This window comes from Neodiprion pinetum, chromosome 6 (assembly GCF_021155775.2).
Source record: "Neodiprion pinetum isolate iyNeoPine1 chromosome 6, iyNeoPine1.2, whole genome shotgun sequence".
Lineage (NCBI taxonomy): Eukaryota > Metazoa > Arthropoda > Insecta > Hymenoptera > Diprionidae > Neodiprion > Neodiprion pinetum.
In genome coordinates, this window is record NC_060237.1 from 8,753,240 (window position 1) to 8,762,967 (window position 9,728).

General features: G+C 41.0%; 2 long non-coding RNA genes across 4 annotated transcripts in view; both read right to left on the reverse strand.

Moving 5' to 3' along the window:
• The window catches only part of LOC124221312 (uncharacterized), a 149,430-nt gene that overhangs the window by 4,197 nt on the left and 135,505 nt on the right, over positions 1-9,728 (reverse strand). For 2 of the 3 annotated variants that reach the window (XR_011177438.1, XR_011177437.1), the window contains 2 exons: positions 1,502-1,575; positions 1,207-1,261 (listed from right to left, as the gene is read on the reverse strand). The exons of the other annotated variant lie outside the window; for it this stretch is intronic. This is a non-coding gene — a long non-coding RNA (uncharacterized lncRNA). Of the gene's footprint in view, positions 1-1,206; positions 1,262-1,501; positions 1,576-9,728 lie in introns of those variants that run through there. 3 annotated transcript variants of the gene reach the window in all.
• LOC138191118 (uncharacterized) lies at positions 4,534-6,775 on the reverse strand. Its single transcript, XR_011177439.1, has 4 exons — positions 6,691-6,775; positions 6,328-6,450; positions 6,000-6,082; positions 4,534-5,643 (listed from the first exon to the last, which is right to left on the reverse strand). It is a non-coding gene; the product is annotated as an uncharacterized lncRNA (long non-coding RNA).

Here is a 9,728-nt window from a genome sequence, read left to right on the forward strand (position 1 = left end):
GTGGTCGGAGGTGGACGAGGAGGAGGACGAGGAGGACGAGGATTTGTGCTGGGTGAGTAAAACACTTTTATAATATTTGATGGCAATTGTAATTATATTTCATCTGAAATATTACAAACTTGTCACGTTTACAATAAATTATTTCAATTCATTTTTCGTGCAAGCACATATTCAGTAGCTATGAATAATCTTATACAATTTATTATATTATTAATTAATTAATTAATATTCTTATAATATTTGATGGCAATTGTAATTATATTTCATCTGAAATATTACAAACTTGTCACGTTTACAATAAATTATTTCAATTCATTTTTCGTGCAAGCACATATTCAGTAGCTATGAATAATCTTATACAATTTATTACATTATTAATTAATTGATTAATTACATTAATCCTTACACAATATTTTTGATGTGTTCCTATACTAAAAATATTCATTACTATTCCAGGTATTACCCGAGGTGGTCGGAGGTGGACGAGGAGGAGGACGAGCTGGACGAGGAGGAGGACCAAGTGGACGAGGAGGAGGCGGGGTGGGTCGTGGGAGAGGACCTCTCCTCTCCTCAGAGGAGAGGAGGGGGAGGGGTGGGTCGTGGGAGAGGACCTCTCCTCTCCTCAGAGGAGAGGAGGGGGAGGGGCAGGGAAGGGGGAGAGGTGGGCGGAGAGAAGGGACGGGAAGGGAAGGGAAGGGAAGGGGGAAGGGGAGGGGGAGGGGGAGGGGCAGGGGGAGGGGGGAGGGGGAGAGGGAGGGGGCGGGTGGGAGGGCGGGAGGGAGGGAGGGTGGGAGGGAGGGAGGGAGGGCGGGCGGGCGGGCGGGCGGGCGCCAGAAGGGGGGGGTGTACTGCTCTATTAACTCTAACGGGCTCGCATCGACATCCGTCCTCCACTCTCTCCCTCCCCCCCCACCCTCCCTCCCGCCCGCCCTACCCCCACCCTCCCGCCCGCCCTCCCCCCCACCCTCCCGCCCGCCCGCCCGCCCTCCCCCTCCCCCTTCCCCTTCCCCCTTCCCTTCCCTTCCCTTCCCGTCCCTTCTCCCTCCCCGCCCCTTCCCTTCCCTTCCCCCTCCCCACCCACCTCTCCCCCTTCCCTGCCCCTCCCCCTCCCCCTCCCCTCCTCTGAGGAGAGGAGAGGTCCTCTCCCACGACCCACCCCGCCGCCTCGTCGTCCACCTCGTCCTCCTCCTCGTCCACCTGGTCCTCCTCCTCGTCCAGCTCGTCCTCCTCCTCGTCCACCTCCGACCACCTCGGGTAATACCTGGAATAGTAATGAATATTTTTAGTATAGGAACACATCAAAAATATTGTGTAAGGATTAATGTAATTAATCAATTAATTAATAATATAATGAATTGTACAAGATTATTCATAGCTACTGAATATGTGCTTGCACGAAAAATGAATTGAAATAATTTAGTGTAAACCTGACAAGTTTGTAATATTTCAGATGAAATATAATTACAATTGCCATCAAATATTATAAAAGTGTTTTACTCACCCAGCACAAATCCTCGTCCTCCTCGTCCTCCTCCTCGTCCACCTCCGACCACCTTCAACCATCTCAGGTTATACCTTGAATAGTAATAAATATTTTCAGTATAAGAACAAATCAAAAATAATGTGTAAGGTTTGATATAATTTTTTTATCGATATAATCTACCAGAAAGATTATGAGAAGATTATAAAGTTATAGAAATTTTATTAGCGTACTGACAGCTACCGAATTTGGGGTTGCGCGAAAAACGAATTGAAATAACTTATTGTAAACATGAACCAGGAACCACGGAGCGCTTATCCTGGAAGTCGAGAAATTTTATTAGCGGACTGACAGCTACCGAATTTGGGGTTGCGCGAAAAACGAATTGAAATAATTTATTGTAAACACGAACCAGGAACCACGGAGCGCTTATCCTGGAAGTCGAGAAATTTTATTAGCGGACTGACAGCTACCGAATTTGGGCTTGCGCGAAAAACGAATTGAAATAATTTATTGTAAACACGAACCAGGAACCACGGAGCGCTTATCCTGGAAGTCGAGAAATTTTATTAGCGGACTGACAGCTACCGAATTTGGGGTTGCGCGAAAAACGAATTGAAATAATTTATTGTAAACACGAACCAGGAACCACGGAGCGCTTATCCTGGAAGTCGAGAAATTTTATTAGCGGACTGACAGCTACCGAATTTGGGCTTGCGCGAAAAACGAATTGAAATAATTTATTGTAAACACGAACCAGGAACCACGGAGCGCTTATCCTGGAAGTCGAGAAATTTTATTAACGGACTGACAGCTACCGAATTTGGGCTTGCGCGAAAAACGAATTGAAATAATTTATTGTAAACACGAACCAGGAACCACGGAGCGCTTATCCTGGAAGTCGAGAAATTTTATTAGCGGACTGACAGCTACCGAATTTGGGCTTGCGCGAAAAACGAATTGAAATAATTTATTGTAAACACGAACCAGGAACCACGGAGCGCTTATCCTGGAAGTCGAGAAATTTTATTAGCGGACTGACAGCTACCGGATTTGGGGTTGCGCGAAAAACGAATTGAAATAATTTATTGTAAACACGAACCAGGAACCACGGAGCGCTTATCCTGGAAGTCGAGAAATTTTATTAGCGGACTGACAGCTACCGAATTTGGGCTTGCGCGAAAAACGAATTGAAATAATTTATTGTAAACACGAACCAGGAACCACGGAGCGCTTATCCTGGAAGTCGAGAAATTTTATTAGCGGACTGACAGCCACCGAATTTGGGCTTGCGCGAAAAACGAATTGAAATAATTTATTGTAAACACGAACCAGGAACCACGGAGCGCTTATCCTGGAAGTCGAGAAATTTTATTAGCGGACTGACAGCCACCGAATTTGGGCTTGCGCGAAAAACGAATTGAAATAATTTATTGTAAACACGAACCAGGAACCACGGAGCGCTTATCCTGGAAGTCGAGAAATTTTATTAGCGGACTGACAGCTACCGAATTTGGGCTTGCGCGAAAAACGAATTGAAATAATTTATTGTAAACACGAACCAGGAACCACGGAGCGCTTATCCTGGAAGTCGAGAAATTTTATTAGCGGACTGACAGCCACCGAATTTGGGGTTGCGCGAAAAACGAATTGAAATAATTTATTGTAAACACGAACCAGGAACCACGGAGCGCTTATCCTGGAAGTCGAGTTTCACCGCGTAGCGGACCCGAAGCGCGGGATCCGGAAGGTTGAGAACCCGGTACTCGAAATACGTAGCGGACCCGAAACGTGGGATCCGGGAGGTTGAGAACCCGGTACTCGAAATTTGCGGAGCGCGACTCTCATACGTCCGCTCTACTGCGCGGTTGTTTCGAGACTGAGGAATTCGGCTAGCTGATTTCAGGTCGGTAACGTCACTTTCTGAACATCCGACATCCAAACTTTGGTATTAAACTCTAATACTATGTATGATGATGTATGATGTACGATGTATGATGATATGATATGATGTATAATGCTTTTAGTTTTCACGTTTCATACAAGAAATACACACTTCATCTCTCCTGCCGATTCCAGACTCAAGCAGCCAGGCCCTTCGATGGTCAGCCGTTGACTGAAGATATATTCTTCAGTGAACGGGTCGGCTGATAACGCTGCCGTTCTGCGACAGTTGGATGATGAAAGATTTCGCTCGTATCTTTCAAATGTGTGTTAAAATACACTCGAAGTGTTAAGAAGCGTCGTTCTTTCTCTCCCTATCACCTTTCTAGGTCTTTAAATCACTACGCAGCGTTAAATACTGTCTCATATAGGAAGCATCAATTTCATCTCGTTCAAAATTAGCGCATCCGTGATGTATTACAGTTACTCTGAATTTTTTTCCATCCGAATACTTTTCGAAAAACAATTCTGCTTCTCCACCCAACGTAGATACTTCACTTGCGACCAGCTAAAACAGCGTTTCGATTCTATGCCTACGAAAATTGAAGATCGAGCGAGCAAATGAAAAGTTGTTGGAATAATTATGAATAGTAATGTTATGGAATACATCGAGCGCGCGTCCAATAGAATCCCATTTCGAAATGAATAATTCTTCTCTTTTCGTATCATAGCTAATCTAGTAATATAGGTCAATAGGATGGTTGGAGGTGTTCGGAAATGGTAGGACATTTCAAAAGTTAAAGTCGACGATGATCCGGTGCATCAATTTTATCGTTACAGATTTTCTTTTCCCATGAGGCATAGAGTATTCAACAACGATAATGCAGTCCTTAAAATTCATCATTCATCTCTGGCTGGAAAGCTAATTCGCAAGGCGTGGTATTCTAGATATGTCAAAACTAAGCTAGCGGCACGTGTTTGCATTGTTAGAAAAATACCCGTACTCTACATACACTGTTTCTAATCTTTTGCTACATTTAGTTTAATCCCCATGCTTCCACAGCACGAATAGTCGGAAATGTTTTTGATTATCCATAATAGAACAGAAGAGGTAACAAAGCTTAAATTTATTGTTAAAGCTCTAATGAATACATCAAACTGCGGTTGAATCAATTCATTTATTATTTGCACATGACCTCTGTATATTTGATAAATTATTCCTAAATACATTGAAACATATGTATTTATAATGAAATATCATGCAATGGGCTGTGTAAACTATAAACTATAATTTCTATCGAATAGCTGCTTTTATGTCAACAGGGCTTTGAGACTCAGTTAAGTTGGATCTCGATTTTTGCCATTGTATGTAGGACATTGGGTTACGAGAACAAATGCGAATTACGAAGAACTCCGTATTAGAGTTAAGGATATTTTAGTTCAAGTATACCTATACACAGAAATCCGTATGTGAATATACTAAAACCTCTGTGTTTATTGTAAAAATCTAGTTTTAAACATGTGGATATATGTATATACACATGCATAAGTATACATATACATATATACACATACATGTACATAAATAATTGCCAAGAAATCAGAAACACTCACAACTTGTCGCAAATAGAGTAAAACGTAAGGTTAATAATATACAAATTACACAAGCGCACCATAAAACATGGCAAGGGTAATCCTAGTGCAGTGATTGTACAAACTGAAGAAATATACATTTACATATACATGATATAAATTAATAGACTAGAAAAGGTTATTTAGAGAGCTTATCTAATTCCGATCTTGTCACAATAGATCATTAACATAATCAATATACGGTTAAAGCTGTATTAGCTACATTCACTATTGGAGATAATATTTTTTATCCATTTTTATAGTTATTTAATTTCTTGTACAACAGTTTTTCAAATTTCACCGCAAAATGCCCAACGAGTTCTCGTAGTGCAAATACGAGTCCAATTACCTTACAGATGGCATTACATTGATTTTTGCCTTCTCGCGTCGAGTTATAAATACAGAGAAATCTCAATGTGAGCTCATCTCTATAAGATTTATTGCAGTGCTATATTCGTAGATGTACATGTTATTCTATATTATATACTGTCCTAAATTTTAAACACACAGCACAACAACGGCTGAACGCACAATGGCAAGAAGAGAGGAGCAATCTGCATCTTAATAAATCTTTTCTTCTTTATACGTAGCGGAGCGATGTCACGTCGGAGGATATGTACTAGTGGATCACTAGGTGGGGCACAGATCTGAAATATAATTATGTTAAAAATCTTCAACATCTCTTACAGAAGGTTGGTACGTTGCCAGACCTTATATACCAACAATGAATATTCATAGAGGCTATATTTATAAATATTACAAAAGTAAGCTAATATTTTTCCCGCAATTACTTATTACTGATAGCTTGATATGATAATATCCCCTCCCGCATACATCTACTTCTACTCCTACTCTACTCCAACTCCTACTACTACGACTACTCCTATTCCTACTCCGACTTCTACCATTTCTACTTCTACTCCTACTACTCCTACTCCTCATCCTACTCCTACTCCTGATCCTACTCCTACTCTAATGAATATGATAAAAATGTTATACTTACAGTGCACAAGTCCTCGTCATCCTCGTCCTCCTCCTCGCCCACCTCGATCACCCGCAACCACCGCGAACTACCTCGGGTTATACCTTATTACTATTCAGTAATAAATATTTTTAGTATAGGAACACATAAAAAATATTATGCAAGTATTAATATAATCAATCAATTAATTAATATGTAATAAATTTTATAATCGCATTTGAAGCTACTGAACATCTGCTTACGCGAAAAATAAATTGAAATAATTTAGTGTAAACCTGACAAGTTTGTAATATTTCAGATGAAATATAATTAGAATTGCCATCAAATATCATAAAAATGTTCTTCTCACCAAGCACAAATCCTCGTCCTCCTCGTCCGCCTTGTTCTCCACGTCCACCTCCGACCACCTCCAACCACCGCCAACCACCGCCGACCACCTTCAACGACTACTGCTAACCACCTCGGGTTATACCTGGAATAGTAATAAATATTCTCAGTATAAGAACACATCAAAAACATTATGTAAGGATTGATATAATTAATTAATTGATTAATAATATAGTAAATATCATTAGCGCATTTATAACTATTGAATTTGTGCTTGCGCGAAAAATGAATTGAAATAATTTATTGTAAACATGACAAGTTTGAAATATTTTAGATAAAATACAATTACAAATGCCACAAAATATCATGAAAATGTTTTACTCACCGTGCACAAATCCTCGTCCTCCTTCTCGTCCACCTCCGACTACCTCCAACAATCACCGATAACCACCTCGGGTTATACCTCGAATACTAATTAATATTTCGAGTATTAGAACACGTCAAAAATATTGTGTGAGGATTCATGCCCAATTGCAATTGCAATATGTTTGTTTCTGGTCGTTTGGTTCGTTTGCCGATTCAAAATGTTATCCGAAGCATGATTATTGGTTCGATAGTACAAAACATGACGTTTACATTAATCAAACTTGTAAACTTGAAAATTAGTCCGGAAGGTCTAAAGTCACCAGGTCGCGGACCTGGAGCGCAAAAACTATGGAGCTTTTGTCCTGGAAGTCGATTTTCACCAGGTAGCGGACCTAGAGCGCAGAAACTATGGAGCGCTCTTCCTGGAAGTCGATTTTCACTAGGTACCGGACCCCGAGCGCAGGATCCAGGAGGTTGAGAACCCGGTACTCGAAATTTGCGGAGCGCGACTCTCATCCGTCCGCTCTATTGCGCGGTTGTTTCCAGACTGAAGAATTCGGTCAGCTGAATCTCAAATCGATGACGTCAAATTTTGGTGACGTTACTTTTCGAACATCCGAACATCCAAACTTTGTTTTCGAACTTCAATACTGTGTATGATGTATCATGATGTATGATGTATAATGTATAATGTATGATGTATAATGTACGATGATATGATATGATGCATAATGATTTCAGTTTTAATTTTAACATTTCACAATGAGACAAGAAATACGCATTTTATCTTTCCTCCTGATTCCAGACTCAAGTGGCTAGGCCCTTCGATGGTCAGCCGTTGACTAGATATATTCTTCAGTTAACGAGTTAGCTAATAACGCTGCTGTTCTGCGGCAGTCGGATGATAAAAATTTTTGCTCGTACCTTTTAAATGTGTGTTAAAATACACTCGAAGTTTGAAGAAGCTCTGTTCTTTCTCTCCCTATGAAAAAAAAAAAACAATCGCCGACATTCACTTTTTAGGCCTTTTAATCAGGACACTGCGTTAAATACCGTCTCATATACGAAGCATCCTTTTCATCTCGATTAAAATCAGCGCATCCGTGATGTATTACAGTTACTCCGAATTTTTTTCCATACGAACACTTTTCGAAAAACAATTCTGCTTCTCCACCCAATGTAGATACTTCACTTGCGACTAGCTAAAACAGCGTTCCGATTCTATGCCTACGAAAATTTAAGATCGAGCGAGCAAATGAAACTTGTTGGAATAATTATGAATACTAATGTTATGGAATACATCGAGCGCGTGTCGAATAGAATCCTATTTCGAAATGAATAATTCTTCCATTTTCATATTGTAGATGTATTATTGTAGGTAATCTAGTTTGTCTAATAATTACAAATGTCAATATTATAGAATACATGGAGGAGCGGGGGGACCAAGAGAACGAAGGTGGTCGGAGGTGTTCGGAAATGGTAGGAGGTGGTAGGAGCTGGTAGGATGTGGTAGGAGGCGCCAGGGTGTGGCAGGAGGTGGACGGAGAAGGTTGGATGTGTTTGGAGGTTGTTGAAAGTGATCGGCGGTGGTCGAGGAAGTCGAGGACGACGAGGACGACGAGGGGGTGGAGGAGGAGGAGGACAGGGACGAGGTGGACGAAGGTGGTCGGAGGTAGTTGGACGCGGTTACGCGTCTTCTCACCGGGATGATGGAGCCGATAGATATTTCTAAGTCGCAGTCGACAAGTAGTCTTACGTATCCACTTTGTACCGACTTAATCTCAAGCTTCCATACGGACACTACTTTGGCTGCTACGAATGTCGGTGCGAGCCCGTTAGGTAGAGTCGATAGAGCAGAAGCCTCCTACGCTCGCAGGCCCACTTGGGCCCACTTGCCGCCGAAAACTGGTGAACAAAATTTACCCAGGGGTATCCATCTTTATATTCTTCAGTCAACGACAAAGGGGTTAGCCTTACCTTTTTTTTGGCCAAAAAATTTTAGGTCTCCGATTCGATTCGTATGACCCATTTCTGACCAATTGAACCATCAGGAACTCAGAAAACACAAGGAAAACAGCATGGGACCAACAGCAGAGAAATTACGAAGAAAATCTTTCGTTTTTTCGTTTGGATCCGTTGCTCGCAGCGTATTCGGACTGCGCACAGTCGATTTCTCCCGCAAAATCACGGTGATACAGAGCATGGAGGAATTGCTCACAGCATTATTCAAAATCGTCAGAATCTTCACAAAAGACGTAGAGCGGACTCAATTTCTTCTCGAGCACAAATTTTCTTGCTCGGAATCTTTGCCCTATCATTGTCTAGACTTACTGGATCGTTAGGAGTGCGATCAAGAGATTTTGAGACGCAAACGACTATCAGTCGAGGAAATACGAAGAAAATACGGCGAAAAAGGATTTACATCATATTTTCCTACAGGTTGCATCAAATAGAGGCAGTAGAAAAGCATACATCACGTATCGTATATTGGCAGAGGTATGTTACACTTGTCCGCAGGACGAAACTCAAGCTATATTTCAAAACTACGGTAATAACTGTCTGATATAGTAAGTATTCGTCATATTCTGGTTCAAACAGTGTACACTGTACAACCATTCGCCTCTGAAATAATTAGATTTCTTACGAAATGTTTAATCACAGTATTGCGTTCTCGCAGTCGTTTACTTTGATTGCAACAAAATAAGTACTTCGTAACGTGGTGTCCGCCTTCTTGGATTCACACCTGTATTCGGGGAGACGGGATCTCTCACTGCAAAACCATCGTCAGAGCACCACGTGTAAAATTGCTTCTCCTAATATGTATATTTTATTTACTTTTTCTTTCCGATGAATTCAACATCGATAACGAGTAAAATAATTCACTCATTCGAAGTTTCCGTTTCACATAATCAAATCAGAGACATATAAAACATCAACTGTACGAGGTATCTTCAAAAATATAATTACAGGGATCTACAATTCAACGAATCTGTCGCTGTCATTGACAACAACGATTGATCTGCTTTACTGGTAACAAAAGATAGGCGAATAATTCTT